Source organism: Typopeltis vanoorti, chromosome 15, assembly GCF_054136105.1.
Source record: "Typopeltis vanoorti isolate ZY-2024b chromosome 15, IOZ_Tvanoo_1.0, whole genome shotgun sequence".
NCBI classification, from domain to species: domain Eukaryota; kingdom Metazoa; phylum Arthropoda; class Arachnida; order Uropygi; family Thelyphonidae; genus Typopeltis; species Typopeltis vanoorti.
In genome coordinates, this window is record NC_143563.1 from 97,798,595 (window position 1) to 97,815,232 (window position 16,638).

At 34.4% G+C, this 16,638-nt stretch overlaps 1 protein-coding gene and 1 long non-coding RNA gene across 5 annotated transcripts in view; one reads left to right on the top strand and one right to left on the bottom strand.

Moving 5' to 3' along the window:
- The window catches only part of LOC150099016 (uncharacterized), a 255,067-nt gene that overhangs the window by 131,608 nt on the left and 106,821 nt on the right, over positions 1-16,638 (bottom strand). The gene's annotated exons all lie outside the window — the stretch shown is intronic.
- LOC150099017 (homeobox protein Hox-A1-like) overlaps positions 1-16,638 on the top strand; it is a 50,117-nt gene that overhangs the window by 24,838 nt on the left and 8,641 nt on the right. The window contains exon 1 of one of the 2 annotated variants that reach the window (XR_016549507.1): positions 12,684-12,768. The exons of the other annotated variant lie outside the window; for it this stretch is intronic. The gene's annotated coding sequence lies outside the window, so the exon portion shown is untranslated. Of the gene's footprint in view, positions 1-12,683; positions 12,769-16,638 lie in introns of those variants that run through there. 2 annotated transcript variants of the gene reach the window in all.

Consider the following 16,638-nt stretch of genomic DNA (forward strand, 5'->3'; position numbering starts at 1 on the left):
GGTAATTTTTGAACAATTTTTTCACCGTTTCAACAAGGCTATTTTATGATACTGACGGCAATAACACATTATCAACGGACGTCAAAATTCAAATAAAATCTCACAAATATGCTTTATGTATGCATCATTAAGTTTCCAGATAGAGACGGGAAGAAATGCTATTTCTTGAGGAGAAATATCAGAATTAAGTTAAGACAGTCCTGGAGAAAGACAGCCCAAAGGTCTGAAATATTTCACTCACCTTTAACAAGGAGGGGAATGTTTGACCTCTTTAATTCTCCTGCTGCCATGGCAATGCATTGTAAATAAAGGATCCGGTTACAGTGGGTAGTCCCCATTATCCGAAGCAAACGAAATCCGAGGGACTGACTTAACATGCTGTGTTTTATTTGTTGTCTGTGATTTGCACAAAGCTGAAAAAGAAAGAATTCAGCCCCCCCCCCTTTAAGGCAGAACGACATACATGGAAAGAGGAACATAAGAAAAGCGATTTGCAATTTTTGTGTAAAAGATAATATAAATTGAAAAGAAATATGAAATGTCGCTGTTAAAAGCATAGAAAATTGGTTTTAGACTAGATGCTCAAGTTGGCAAATATTGTTAATATTTAACCATCTGACTGTGTTAGGTGAACACACGGATGCAGAAATTGCTTGGGAAATTTTTTTATGTCTCCTACCCATGAAAGGTTTTAAACCTATAATACATTCTTTTTATTTATTTGTATAAAGTTCCAAAACCCTCCTCTATAGACTGAACATGAAATCTTTCAAGCTGCTTAAGGCCAATAAATGGGATAGGGGTCTCACACCGGACAATGAAAATCATCTTTCACCTGAAAACAATCACCAACATCTAACTGGCTTTTTCTATTATTGTCATGGTATAACTTATGAATATTTGTAAACAATACTTGGACAACAATAGCAAAAAAGAGAGGAAGGAATTAGTAACGATTCAAGACAATCAGAAAAAAAGTATTTTTTAATAATATTCTTGTTTAGTGACGTCATTTATTATACATGAAAAGCAAATATATACGCATATGATTTTCATATGGAAATCTTATTTATATACGTCCTAATTTCCATTTTTAGTTTTGGTTTTAATTGAAGCATTCTTATTAATAAAAAATTATCAAAATGATTCGAACTGATTATAATTCCGTACAGTCTTGGTGGAATTTATATCCTAAAATTAACAACAACAAAATTTGGGATTTAACTCGCAATCAAATTGTTTCAATTGGCTTTTTCAGCTAAAAGTGTCTTGAGTTAATTGGTGTCATTCGGAGGATTGAAAAGTTTTTCAAACGATTTTTCATCATAAAAAACAGGCAAATCGATCGGAGAACACACACACACACACACACACACACACACACACACACACACACACACACACACACTTGTCTCGTAGGCTTTAGTTCCTTCTGCCCGTAATGCCAAATTACCAACCCAACCCATTTCGAGAGGACTATTTGAATGCAAAAATTCGGCAAAACCAAATTATGTCTACTTATATTACCAAAAACTTTTTTTTTTTTTACGTTCAACTGTCACGATAGCAAATGCACAAAAATGTTAAAGATGACAACACGGAAACCGAAACTGTGATCATTTGAGAGATTTTAGTCGAGATCCTCAACATCAAATGCCATTAAAATTCATCGGCCCAAATGAGTTCTTACTTTTTGATATGCAATTATTTCGTCAATAAAAAGGATCTCGTTATAACGAAATCCGACACGGCCAACAACGTTTAGTGAAGATCCCAAATACTGAACTTCAAAAAATGGGTCAGGATTAATATGCATACAGATCAACGAAGCTAAACTAACTTTAGAAATCTAAAAATGAGTAAATACTGTAATAAATCAGTACCAATGCGTGCAGTTAAAATCATAAACACTGATATAAATTCTGCACTCTTTCACAAATCTGATTAATGTCAAAAATAAGCCTGCAGATTATCTGGAAGAATCATACATTAAAAGATGCAGTCGGAAGAGAAGATTCTCGCTTCAGGCATTCTGTGCTTGTTTCTGCGATAAATGCCATCCGTGGATCATCATGGACTTTCTATTTTCAGAAAACCATTTTGCGGGTCATGCTTTAAACTTTCAACACGCTTGTCCCCCCCCCCCCTCCTCTTCCTTTATAGCATTACTCCCACTTTATCCAGTATAAATCTTTCTCTAGTTTATGATCTGTCTCTAATTTTGATATTTTCTAGTTTGTAATCCGAGATATTTCTCCACTATCTTTTGCTCTTGGAATACAGCATGGTTCATCTCATCGTCAACACTCTTCTTGAGTGTTTTAAAATATTAAAACACTTAAAGTTAAGTGCTTTACAATATCACTTTAACATGTATATAATAATACAGTTTTTTAAATCATTATAAATGTGTAATGAATGCCTAGACAGTATATGTGATTGAATATTGGGCCTAAATAATATAAATTATTACAACCATGAAGGATGAGTCGCACCTTGGGGAAGGAGTTACAATAAGTCAGTTATAAGTAACAGTAGGCGGAGATTTTGCGAGATGAAAGATCTACCTACTTACTATAGTTACAAAGTCCTCGTACAGGTTCTTGACATCGTAAAAGACATTCGATGTCTTTTACGATGGTCTTTCCTATCAAAGGATCTTGATTTCGTAAATATAGACGAGTTCATATGAGTTTTAGCAAATTCAAGCTTCTCTTTGCCTTCTTTTTAGTTCTTTGATGTTGCTGTTGATATACATGGCTTGACAAAGGTAACAATGGTTTCCACCCACCCCCATCGAATTTCCATTTAGCTGGACTATGCAGTTTGTACTATTCATTCTTTACTATTTTGAGAAGTTTATCCATTGCTTGCCCATTTTGGGCCAGTTTATCCACTTGTTTTATGGTTGTATCGCAATTTTTTTATATATTTTTTATTTCATTTTACTATCTCTGTAGATTTAAGAGTTTCGAAGATAATCATTTAAGAATATAAGAAACTGAAGTGTTTCTGTTCTTTCTTCTGCAGTATGTTCGTAATTATGTGTTCAGTTGAAATCGTTATTCCGACCATTTTTTCACGTATTTTGGTATCTCTTCTCACTTTTCTTTCTCATTATATAAAGTATTTTAATTATACAAAACTAAACAATATAATTATTAAATTGTTCAACTTTATAAAAATTGTTTTAATTATTACGTATGCGAAATGCTTCCAATTGTTGCACAGCCACAAGTTCTCTAAATCATCTAAATTCTGTTCACTTGCGGTGAATAGAATTGCAGATTGCCTCATTTACAGTCCCTTCGCGAGTGGATTGGTAAGCTGCAATCCGACCCGCCAGTGAACTGCCAACTTACGATCCGCCCATTCCACCGTCACCTGAAGTCGGACAGCTCTAATTTAGGAACCTAAACGGAAATAATTATCGGCATCTTCCTGAAGTAGAAGGGGGGGAATAGACAGGGTAAGGGGGGAGGGAGGAAATAACTACCGAAAGACCCAAATTAGGTTTTTCATACACTTGATGTTTTCGACAGCGAAACTAGAGACACGTCGTTCACATTATTCGTCGACTGCTGGCTAATTTCTCCGTGTTTCACCTTTCACCTTAATCGACAATGAATCTCGAAGTCCCTAATCGCAAAACACTTATCGTTTCGTAACACCAACACTACCTATTGCTTAAACGCCATTCAACACGCTTTGTTCTTAGAAAATTAGGTTGGTTCACTCTCCCCCCCCCCCCTTTCTCCGCTCAACAATAAAAAGTGGCGAAACTATCCAGTATAAGAAGTTTGAGCTATTTGGGCCACCAAAAAGTGTAATTGCTATTAGATAATAGCCTGAAGGCATACACAAAATGCCAAGTTACGCTCTGTTTGGATGGTAACCTACTTGTTTGGCACTTCTGAAAGACTATATTCCATTTCATTAACAGCAGTTGAGGGTGAGCACAAACGCCGTGGTGCATGCGAACTCAGACATTGTCTCGAGCACTTCGTGATAAATGACACAATTAAATTGAAGTGAGTGTGCTCTCGGGTCTTTGTTCTATACACTGGGTTAAATGTTATCGGAACAATGTGGGATGGTGGCCTTGGTGAGGACAAAACAATAAGTGATTTTTCACTTTTACAGAGAGATTCGTTGCTCACTCGATTACAAATTGATTTTATTTTCGTGATTGAAGAAATGGAGTTGTTTTTGTACGCACACAAAAAAGTTATTGTTAAAAAGTTCGAAATACTATCGCTATTAATGGCTTTAGCTCCTTTCGTGAATATTATAACGGTGTTTTTATTATTATTATATGCCAAAAAACATTGTTTGGAATATTCCAACATTCGGGTACAGTATATTCCTCATTTTCAACAATAAGATCATATCGAAACATTAATGGAGCTTATTTCATTGTGACGTAACTGTTCATTGTCAACCATGCGTATATTTGATTACGAAATCAACAACTACTATATTGTTAAGGTGTTGCCATAACGACCTATAAAACACAATCATTATTTAAATGATTCGCATATTCCAGACAGACTAATTGTGGTCAAGATGATTACTTACAATAGAGTCATTAATCTGTGTATAGAAATTTATTAAGAGCTAATAGAAAAACAGAAATGTCTGAAATAAATTAATGCTCGTTTACGGTTGCAATATTTTAATTTTTTATTTAGTTTATTTTCTAACCATGAACTGATTTTAATGCATTTTCAACCAACTGCAAATCCCTTGGTGGATAAGCAATTACCTACACGTCAGATACATCGTTTCCAATATTAAATTCGAGGGCTCGGTTCAAACTGCTTAATTGATTTCACAGTTTGATACCGTGAACAACAAATATATTTGAAGACTTTTCGATATAAATGAAACAATTCCAATTATTTTGTTTGCAATATTTCCTTTCAAAATATTATGGGATTTTGTGATTTTACAGAATTTTTTGTTGTTGTTTTTAATCATCTGAGAAAGCTGTTTCATCAAATAAATTGAATGCTGTGCTTGACTAAACGTCGGGATAACTTTAACGCACGTGCCTCGAGCCAGTGCTCATAAGATACAGAGTATGAACTGAAATCTGTATCTAATAGGGAAAAAAAAAAAAAAAAAAAAACCTTAATATTAATGTCATCCCACACGTTATTATTCATATAATATATCACTGATAACCTTGTGCATTATCATTGATTCATGAATGTATATAATACAACAAATTAATAACGAAGAGAAAAATAAGATGAAACCAAGAATATAGTGTCTTGTCAAGTATAATAATCAATTAGAATACTATCTGTTACTGTATGTAAATGAATACTAGGATATATGAGTAGATATCTTTAATTAAAACTAAATCTGGAAAATGCTCATAGTCAGTTATATTAATGGTAAAAGTTTAAAAGCCTATTGTATGCTGGTAGTCCAGCTCTCTATTATCCATCTGCGACTGCGCAGGTGTTCTATTATGCAACGAAATAAAATATAACAATGAAGCCAAATGACCATTGTTGACTTTTTACTTTGTCATGGTAACTAGTTGGTTGTTGCAAAGGTGACGACTTCCGGTTATTTCCTAATATTCAGTTTGTCTCCTAATTACTTTGCGGTTTTGATTTCTTACCAGCTTTGTCGATTTAAAACATTTGCGCACTTTATATTATTAAATGAGACATTTCGCCCAGAATGATTTAAATAGTGTCTCCCAGCAACAGTCACTCGCACAAAAGTAATTTGCCCCTAGCCTCTTATTATATCGCCCAACAGTTACATGCTTCTCATTGATAGTAAGTGCGTGACTGCATTCACACCCCGCCCTCCGTAAGTTTCAATATTCAACCGCATAACTATTAGAGGCGGAATAGACACCGTATATAGAACACGGGAGTGGTCTGGAAATGTTATCCTGGACAGATGAATTTATAATAATTCAATAAATATCTCCGTTTCTTTAGTTTTTTGGCTGCGCATGTTGTGACATCGGCGAATTATCACACATTAATAAATTTTGGATAATACAACTATCTTATATATACTGCAAGCTGCTTGCCTATCGGTAACAGTGTATAACAGAACACGCTAGTTACCGAGTCAACATGGTCTGTCTCTATGGCAACTAACGACCAACCGATGAATCATTGTTTATAAGGTCTTCCCGAACTAAGTGCAATAGAAATTGATTCTTTTTCCCTGTATGTACTGAAAGAAGAAATACTTGCCAAATAATGAGTTCAGAAATCTTTGATTTTTTTTTTCTATTTTACGACAAAATGTATTAATCGGTTCTCTTTATGTTTGGTTGCATGTAAACATTTGGTCTCAACGTGTACTGCCCACACACAACACTGAAAGGCATCAGTGGTCGAGTGTATTTATTGTTTACAGTAATCATTTAAATGTACGTTAAAATATTTATTTGGAAGAATGCCAATGCTTACGAGTGTTGTATCTACTGGGAAATCTATACAATTAAAGAGAAGGGATCTTGAATTTATTCTTCACTGGCCTATTTGCCTACTTAACAGATGGAAAATCTACTACCGGAAAAATGAGTTTTTCCGGTAGTAGACCAGAGTTCGAATCTTACTAGATATGATTCAAACTCGGGTCTTTCCAATCCAAGTAAGAAAACTTGAAGTTTTTGAAATTGATAATCATAATGCCTTATGGCATTATGATGACTTACTTTTCGATCTTCGGAACGAGTTGCCTTGGTATTGACTACTTAAACGATAACATTCCAAAGGTAGACTGCATTTTCACTTGCATTTTTGCTTCCGCTTAGGCATATAAAACTCTTCTCTAGTTGGACAGATTTTAACGAAATTAGGTATTTTGGATTATTACTAAAATTTGTCGAGTCATACTGAATTTTTGGTTTCGATCGAACCACCAACAAAATTAGACAAAATGATTCGATACAATGTTGCAAATGACAATAAATAAACTGCAAAAACGCCTATGAATTCAATTATTGTGATAATGAGTGGTATCACATCCCATTATTCAATCATTGTTTCAGGTCATTTCGCATACTTTGGAGTTTCTGGCGGTTTCTAGCTAGTTGGGTATCATCAGGATTCAGGTAAAAAATCCAGTACGCATGTAGTAGCTGATGTAAGTTATGTAGATTGGGTAATTTAACCATGATGAGCTGACCGAACATTTAGCAGGGGTATCCCCTATCAGAAATCCTCCTTAACCATCTTCTTTCTTACCCCTGGTGTCCTGTGGGTTCCCTTTAAATGAAGCCATGAGTGTTTTCAGGGTGGAGCTATGAATGAACCTGTCGTCATTCAGGAATACCATAACGATATGCTCGCTATGGTAGACTGAGTATGTCCTCTGGCCGATAACAACAATTCTCCAAATTGTACTGTTTTGTGAATGTATCTGCTTCAAGTAAACAAATGTAGACTTATTACAAGAAATTTTAATCTCAATGAATAAATTCCTTTGGCTCTACTCTCTCCTAAAGGATTCATTGCTAAACACAGTCAAATATAAGTAAGGAAACCCAATACGTTATCCAATCTACTATAATTCTTTATATAATTCTTGGGTAAGGTGGAGAGAGGACACTTTCCTATGATAAACCTTCCTACATTAAACAATGTTATGAACTCGCGTATTTCATTTAAACAAAAATAAAAATTAATTTTATGTTTTACAATTAATTTCTCGGTTTAAAGATACGATCATTATCATATCGCAATTGTGTAACATAAAATTATCCATTACATGATCATTTTTGTGCATAAAAACTTACAGGTTTCGTCTAACAAGTTGTTTAGAATTTGTGGGAAATTTCAGTTCCGATTTGTTCTCACGATGCCATCCAACGTCAGAACAAGCAATGAACTGTTATTGGCATTCTTATGTAATAATGAGGAGAAAAATAAGTGTATGATTTTCCTTTCAAACATTTCATCACCTTCAGATGATCCAACTGATTACATCCTACATACATATGTAACGCATGCGCAAAATAAACAAATGACGAGGGCATAATTTAATGTCTTATAATACTTGATCATAATGGTATGATGCAACAACATTATTTGATCAAAGAGATATGCAAGCAACTTGCAATTTCGAACTGAAATCAATGCTGCAATTATGGTAAGCTCTCATAGAACATTGCAATCAGTTAATAAATAAATAAAAAATGATCCAATCTACGCATTGATTTTGCAGAGTAATTATAAATTAAATATAAATTTATATATTAAATATAATTGTTGCAAAATATAAGAAAAAAGTTATAAACCAACAAACGAGTTTTGCTAATAATAGTATTTTTAATAGTACAGCTTTTGAACTTTTTAATATCATTGCTTCATATTTCAGCTATGCGTAAATAAAGATAACGTATGTTATTATTAGCATAGTAACATATTAACAAAGAGTTCCTCAAAAAATATATGTGCTCCTCTGTTCCTAATAAGTTGGAGAAAAGCGTGGTCCCACACATCCAGAAAGACAAAGAATTCATCTTCCAACAAGATCTTGCTCCATGTCACACTTCAAAAAAGGTTAAAGAATTCCCCCAAAAATATGTGCTCCACTGTTCCTAATAAGTTCATTAATTCTCTTAGCCATGGACGCTACAAACACGAAACCATTTTTCTTATTTCTGTATCTCAAAATCTTGTATTTATAATGGATTGTATTAAGTTATCCTTTGTATCAATATAATTTTCCAAGTCTCCTTTTTACTATGGTCCACAAATTTTCTATTGGGTTAATGTCAGGAGAGTTACCTGACCTCCGAAGCAGTTGGATGTTGTGATTTTTGAGGAACTCTTTCATTTTTTTTTTTTTTTTTGAAGTGTGGCATGCAGCAAGATACTGTTGGAAGATGAGTTTTTTTGCCTTTCTGAATCTATGGGACCACTCTTTTCTCCAATAGTTTCATCTATTGGCCGCTTTTCATCATACCCTCAATAGACACAAGTGATTCTAGGCCGTCATGTGTGAAACAACCCCAGAACATCTTTTTAGCTGAGTGTTGTTTAGAAGTTTGTTGGAGGTGGAGGGGAGAAGTCTTCTCAGCCACTGATTTGCGAACATAGGGTATTCGATCTCCTTGGACAAAGAAATAGCTCTCATCTGAGAATATGACCTTCTTTCACTTCTTAACAGTCCAATCTTTGCATATTTTTACCCACTGGAGTCCCCTTTCCTGCATAGCCTTCGTCAACAGTTGTTTCTTTTTTGGTCTGTGGGCAACCCTCCCTGTTTCCAACAATCTTCGATGGACTGTCTTGTCAGAAACATTAATCTTACTAACTGCCAAGTCTCTATTTAAATCTACAGCAGACGATCTTGGATTAATTTTGCTTTCCTAACTAGTAAACGATCTTGAGTAAGTGTAGTTTTCCTTTTCTGTCAGAAGAAAAGTTACCTCTCTCTCCCTAAGCCTCTTTAATATCGCATTAACAATACCTAAACCAACACCACACTCGCTGGCGTATCAACGACTCGTCTTTGAGTCGTGGATGTGTGCTGAGAAAGAATACATTTTGAACGCTTTCTTTTTGATAGCTACACAAACTGAATTAAACACTATTAATGTCAACTTGTTTACACTATTAAAAACGCAGTTAATAAACATCGTAGAAAAAGTCAAAACATGCAACACTCAACCAAAATATTGAACTAAAACCAACTATTGTGAACTGAAATAAAAACCAAACCAAAAACTTGATGAAAATTCGGCTTGTTCGGATTAATTTGTTCGCTACTATGTGTTTCTGGAAAAGGTCAATATAATGTGTTTTTAAGAATCTAACACTGCATTACAATCATCGTTTTTTTCATATTCTTCTTTAAGTAACAAAATTCCTTCCTGAATAAGAATCTCCTCTTCAAATGCATGTTTACCAAAGTTTTCTCATAGAGAAAACTCTGTACTCTGATAATTAGAGGGGGGGGGGAATAGCTAGAGAGAACGATGGAAATAGCAGTTAAATCAATAATAATTTAAAAAAAAACGTTAACTTTCTTTACATTGAAATCCCTCATATTTCACAGAATGCAAGTGTGCGAATTAGCTGCACTGAAAGCGAATAAAAAGTGATAAAACCATTGAAAATCATTTTATAGTTTATAGCAACATAAAATTTTGCATTAATTACAAAATAATTAATTCTTCATTAGCACCTCCACTTTCCGACCTCTATTGGCTGTTCGTCCGAATCCATTTGTGGCATGAAAATTTGCAGATGCCTTTAAACAGTAGATGATTTTCATCTCCCGGTGTAAGATACTGTTGACGAATGCCTTGATCATCTTACGTTAAATATCACGTAAAATATCACGTAAAAACGTAAAATATCACGAAGAATATCGAGCTGAAGAGAATAACTGAATATCATTTATTGACTGACTCTGGATCAAATTTTCGGGATGATTAACGAATTGGTTGACTTTCCCCCCTTTTGTGCACATGGGGGGGAAAGGACGTTGTCCAATCTATTAGACTCCACTCATTGGTCCTGTCACAAATTGCAACCATTAAGCTTAAATTACAATTTACCAACCTAAATTATGTTTAGGTGGCTTTCAAACACGTTTATTCTGAGTAATCATTTGTTGGACTTCTATCAAAACTTTGCCTTTTTTTTTTTTTTAATTTTGTGTTATTTTATATTAAAATTCTATCAAGGTTTTTAATGATTCACTCCCTCATCTGCTTTAAAAAAAAAAGAATATTGGTCTGACAACCTGCTCAACATGAAAGATGTGACCCCTGCTTCAATACTAAAACACACCCACCCAAAAGGTGTAAAACAGCAATGGGTAGAACATGTGAACGAACCCTCATTTCGGCCAATGGTCTCACTCACGAGGAACACCAGTACTACTTTAATCCGGCTTATGAGAATGCAAATTAAGTTGTATTACATACATTAGCTAATTCACAACACAAACAAAACGGCGTACAACCCCCCCTCCCCTTGAGAAAAAAAAAACCTACTATTACGTAGGTTAAAGGCCTTCTCATACATCATTTGTCTAGGTAACTAGACAGCCATTTTAAGCTCATCTCGGTCTGAACAGCATTCCAGTAGGTCTCTCGTTACTTAGGTCAGCCGTACGAAATCAAAGAGACCCTTCATCATTCTTTTTAAGGTCCATCCCTCCTTACAATGTACTCATGGGATTCCGAACAAGTCCGCCTCTTTGTGACAGCCATCTCAATGCAGCAACATAAACCTTCCTTTGAACACCCACCAGTAACTCATTCCCAAACTAACACATTCAAAATAAGTCAGGAACAACAAAATGAATTAGAACTATGCCCAATCAATGATTATTAGCAATAAACATTACTGTTATTCTTTGTATGGAACATTTTAATAGAAAAATTGTTACGGAATCGCATTCTGAAATTAAACAGCAGCCAGTTTACAAATATCACTGTTATTGTATTTATTATTTATCTGATCTTTTCATGCGATCAGTGTGTTGTTGTCTAGTTGAGTGTGTGCTGGTTTTTATTGTGTGATGAAAACCCGAGTTTGCTGGAGTAAAAACTTTACCACCACCGCTTGAGACTGGCTAACTCACCTTCAGATAAAATGCGCCAATATAAAAGGAATTGCTAATCACAAGTTGATGTCACGTTATCTTTGCGACTGCGTTCTAAAGGCGTTCAAATGAATCGCTAATCTTGTGTCTTTTTCATTGTTACTTCAAAAACAGTCGCACTGAAAATTGCACACTTAAACTCAGTTTTTTTTCCCTTTTTCTTAATTGGAAAATCCGAATAAATCACTTAAAGTATCTTAAAAATGAAGTTTTAAAATTAAAAATAAGATAATTTATAAATTAGTTTAATAAATTTTGAAGAATGATTAGCAAGCATTCTCCGGAATAAAAGACAGGTGAATGAAAGTAAATATCTCGAAATTTAATAAATTTGCATAATTAATGAACATAATTAAAAAATTACTTTCATTTTAAAAAAGATACCTGAACTGTTAATATCTGTCAGTTAGTAACGCAGTTAACAACACAGCTTGAAGTTAAGCGCTAAAGACTCAGTTTGCCAGAAACTTGCTGCTAAATTGAGTGCTTCGTATAAACAGTGAAAAAAAAAAATAATAAAATAAAAAAAATCCGAGTTCGCTAATATTTTCAAAATGAATATACGAAATCTTGAATTACCATGAAAGTACGTAAATATAATCTCAACACCAGATTTGTAATACTGTACCTAAATAACCGGATACATTACTAAAATATGAAACCAAAATTGTTTTAAAATTTTTAATATTCAGCTATAAAATATAGCAGGATCTATAATATTCTACATTTATCACCTAAGCAAGTTATTTTTAAACTTAACAGAATTACAAACAAACTAATTTTATTTACAATGTATTTCGTTTTTTCGTTAACTGTACTAATTTTGTAATCTGTGTTTTACATTATTCTGTGCTTGTGTATACTTCCGGTTTTACATGTTGGTACAAAATAAAGAAAAAAAAACAGTAAAATATGTTGCTCTAACTTAGAATAAACAAACTGTTGCTATTTAGAGAAGCTACAAAGTTCAGCATGTTTTCACAAAACATTACGCAAGGCTTCCTGTTCAAAAAAATAAATGTTCTGTTTCTTCCTGGACACCTGGCTGTTTTATTTATTTTTAAAACCGTAGCGGGAAATAGCAACACTGCTCTTAAACACATTGCGAAAGTTGAGACTAAATTAGTTCCAGGTGTTTCGAATTATTTTGGTTGTAATAAGGTAATAAATTTTCCTTCTTTAACGAGGCTTAACATATTTCCACGAATATTATCTTGGCTTCTTTAAGAAATAAACATATTATGAACATAGAGAAATAAATAAATTCTAAGAACAAGTGTAAATTCAGCAAAATATTAAAGCTGATATATATATATATATATACAACTTTTGTTTAGCTCTGCATTTTTCTGTTGCACAGTAAACAACTGAAATTTCGCTATTGAACTAAAAGTTACACTTTATGATTTTTCCATTCTTCCTTCCAATTCAAATAATTAATTATTCGTATTTTTACAGATTTTTCTAATCTTTTCATTCTCATAACTATTTTTTTTTGTTTAATATCCAGATATGCTACTAGCCTTCACTGCTTGTTTTTGTATTTCGTTTAGTGCAATGACGTAGTTCTGTTCCTAAATATTTTATCTTACTAAATTGTTCAGTCATATTTCATCCTTATTCTTATTTTTTATTTAAAATAAAATCTCAATTTTTCATTTTAAAAAATTTTATTCCGAATTTTGACATCTTTACTTCTATACCCCCCCCTCCCCCATTAAGTTAAATAAAATAGAGCTATTCCTTATGACGAAAGGAATATTTATATATATATATAGACAGGGTGTTCGGGATAAATTTGACATATTTATAATTAATTATATTTTTCCGTAAGTTACATGTATTAATACACACTTCTCTTCATTTAAAAGTTTGGACCCTTCTTCATTCATATACAAGATGTCAGAAAGGATGGATAGCTGGAACCCACCTGAATCATGGAAGAGAATAACTTGTATCATGATGATTCGTGCCCGCCATCAAAATAAGGATATTACGACTGCTGCCCAATGCTCCCTGAATACAGTAAAAACAATCAGGCATGAACTAGAGACTTGCAATGGTGACTACGAGGATGTAGCAAGAAGAAAGATCCCTAGCAGACGATCTGAATGCGTTCGTACAGCAGAATTCCTCGCAAATCTGCAGGAACAGGTGTTGAAGAACCCTGGCATTGGAATTCGGGCTTTGTTCGTGGAGTTGCTAACTGTAGTCAAGCCCTGGATAACAAGGGTAGCCAATGGTAGGCCGTATGTATGGCAGCAGGATTCGGCCCCTTGCCACACCTCTGGGAAAAGTCAAAAATGGTTGTCTGAAAATTTCTACGACTTCACCAGTCCAAATGTTTGGCCTCCAAACTCCCCAGACCTTAACACCATGGATTATTTTGTATGGGGCGCAGTTGAAAAAGACACCAATCGCACTTCCAGTAATACAAAAGCCCAGTTAATGGATAAAATTAAAACAGTTTTTGCGGCCCTTCCCAGGGAGACTGTAGCATCAGCTTGTTCGAGGTTCCGAAGCAGAATTGAAGCTGTGATCGATGCTAATGGTGGTTATTTTGAGTAAATCTTGTTGATAGTATTGTAATTAACTCTGCCTGTAATGTTTTTTTGTCAATTCATTAAATTTAATAGATACAAAGAAGATTTTCTTTTTCCTTACGAAACTGTCAAATTTATCCCGAACACCCTGTATATATCAAACTGAAGGTGAGAGAAAAGTAGCACGTTTTTTTTTTTTTTTTTTTTTTCGGACACTTGTATTTTTCATCCCACAAGCAAATCGGCTCGAGTACACACGCAGTTCCCCTTGACCCAGGGTGGGGGTCAAGGGGACCTGCCCCCCCCCCCCTCCCCCCAAAAAAGAAAAAAAATACTAGAAAAATTTCCAAAAATCTTTTCCTAATTAAAATTCTTTTTTTTTTTTTTTTTAATTTATATTGTGTCGTATCGTGTCTTCTATTTCTCTGCTACTTATGAATTAGCGGTCACATAAGATGACCCTATAGCTCTCGGGAATCCTGGCCGCTGTGAACGCAAGGCGAACGAAGTAATGCTCGGGCGCTACTTCGTTTGACCGAGCCGGGCCAGAGGAGATCACGGGTATCATGTATTGGCGATCAATGCAGATGCTCACTCATAGCTCGCATGCAATGCGTGGTGTGTATTCTCAAATCGTCTACTCAACTCCCCCCCCCCCCAAGATTAAATCTTGAGTGCTCGGTCCCCTCCAAGATTAAATCCTGAGTGCGCCACTTTTACAGACAAATATACTATTACTGAAACTGTAAATGGTACAGTTTAGATGGTGGATAGTGGCTTTGAGTGCGTAGAGGGAGAATTAAATAGTGTAGATGGTGTGAAGTTAGAGTGCCCTCCCGCAGTGAGTCTTTGGACTTCTTGAAGGAGCCACCTAATAATAGCAGTACTTAATTTGTATGTGCGCACCTGTACGTACGTATCACGTAAACAGATTTTACGTTTATCTAATCTGATGCTTGTTAATTTTATACTTTCATTTATTTTTATTTCTTTTGGATTTAAATTACTTCTTAGCTTCTTCATCATGTTCTAATTATTTTGACTATTCCACTTTATTTTTTGTTTATTTTTCTTATCTCATTATTTAATTTGAACAATAAACATCCTTTATTACATTCTTTACATGCTAATTTATCTGATTATCTTAAAAATATCTATTCAACAAGTTTATTTTCTTTTGCTAAGGTTTGCAAAATCTTTGTACCAATATTTTCACATCCTAGTGGAAATATTGGTACATTATTTATTTATTAAAAAATATTCGCGGCAAATGTTTTGAATGATTTTACTCTAAATTCCACTTTTTTGTAGGTCAGGTGATCTAAATGTAAAAATTTAATGGGAGATACTTACAAATGTTGGTAATATGATGTCGTTATAACACCATATAACGCGGTGACATGGCTCTGGAGGAAAGTTTCCTCAAATATAGTTTATCAAGGACAAGAAAATTATACCTTTCGTTAGAACGATACAGGAAGATCTGATATCAATTCTTCCTGTGTCTAGATTATCCTCTATAAAATTAATTCTCTCTCTCTCTCTCTCTGTTTTTGTTACGTAGAGTATTGAAACTACTTCATTAAGGTATACAACCATGTTGAGTATTGAAACTACTTCATTAAGGTATAAAGAGATACGAAAGTGAAATAAACTGAACTCCTATTTGACTAATATACATCCATGTCACAGTCAACAACTACAATCAACAACCACTGTCTCTCTGAAGATGTTGACGAAGCAGACTGCGTGCTACTCTGCACTCTTGTGACTCCAATACTTCACCCGTTCGATCAATAGCTCATTGTTGGGTATGTGAAGTTCCTCTATGTTGCATCATTCACCGTATCCATATGTTCGTTGATCATTTTTCATCCCATCCGTTTCTCAATTGAAAAGAAAATGATTAGAATAGTGACACTGAATTTAAAAACATATTTTTTTTAAAAAAATAATTACTCCATTAAATCTTAAGTCGAGTTTTTCTTCTACTAGATAAGGAAAATTAGTTTTTATATTCGTTTTTTTTTTTTTTTAATTGAATTATTTGGGAATTATAATTAAGTTCATTTTCAGATTTCACATTCCAGTCTTCGGTGATTTTTATTGGTTCGACAATTTTTGAATTCCTTCGTGTGCACCCAATTAATTCACGCTTCGGTACGGTAGTTTGAGCCAACCATTATTCTATTAAAGGCTATCTACCTTCGTTTTTAATTTTCTTTTAATTATTTCCTATGAACATTTGGCCTTGCGGTCTCTGACAGCTAGCGGTGACAGCAAAATTAACTGACTCATGGATTGGAACGCTTCGGTCACGTGTCTGCAGCCGGTTGGCCCTCCCCGTAAACGTGCGGCCGTGTTCGGTCGTTCGTGTCTCCTTAGGGAGTGAGATGATTTCTCGTCAGATCTCCTGGCGCTCGTTAAGGGTCACGTCATCCAGGCGACGGAAATCGTCCATGAACGCGGAATAAGCGTTCATTGGGTC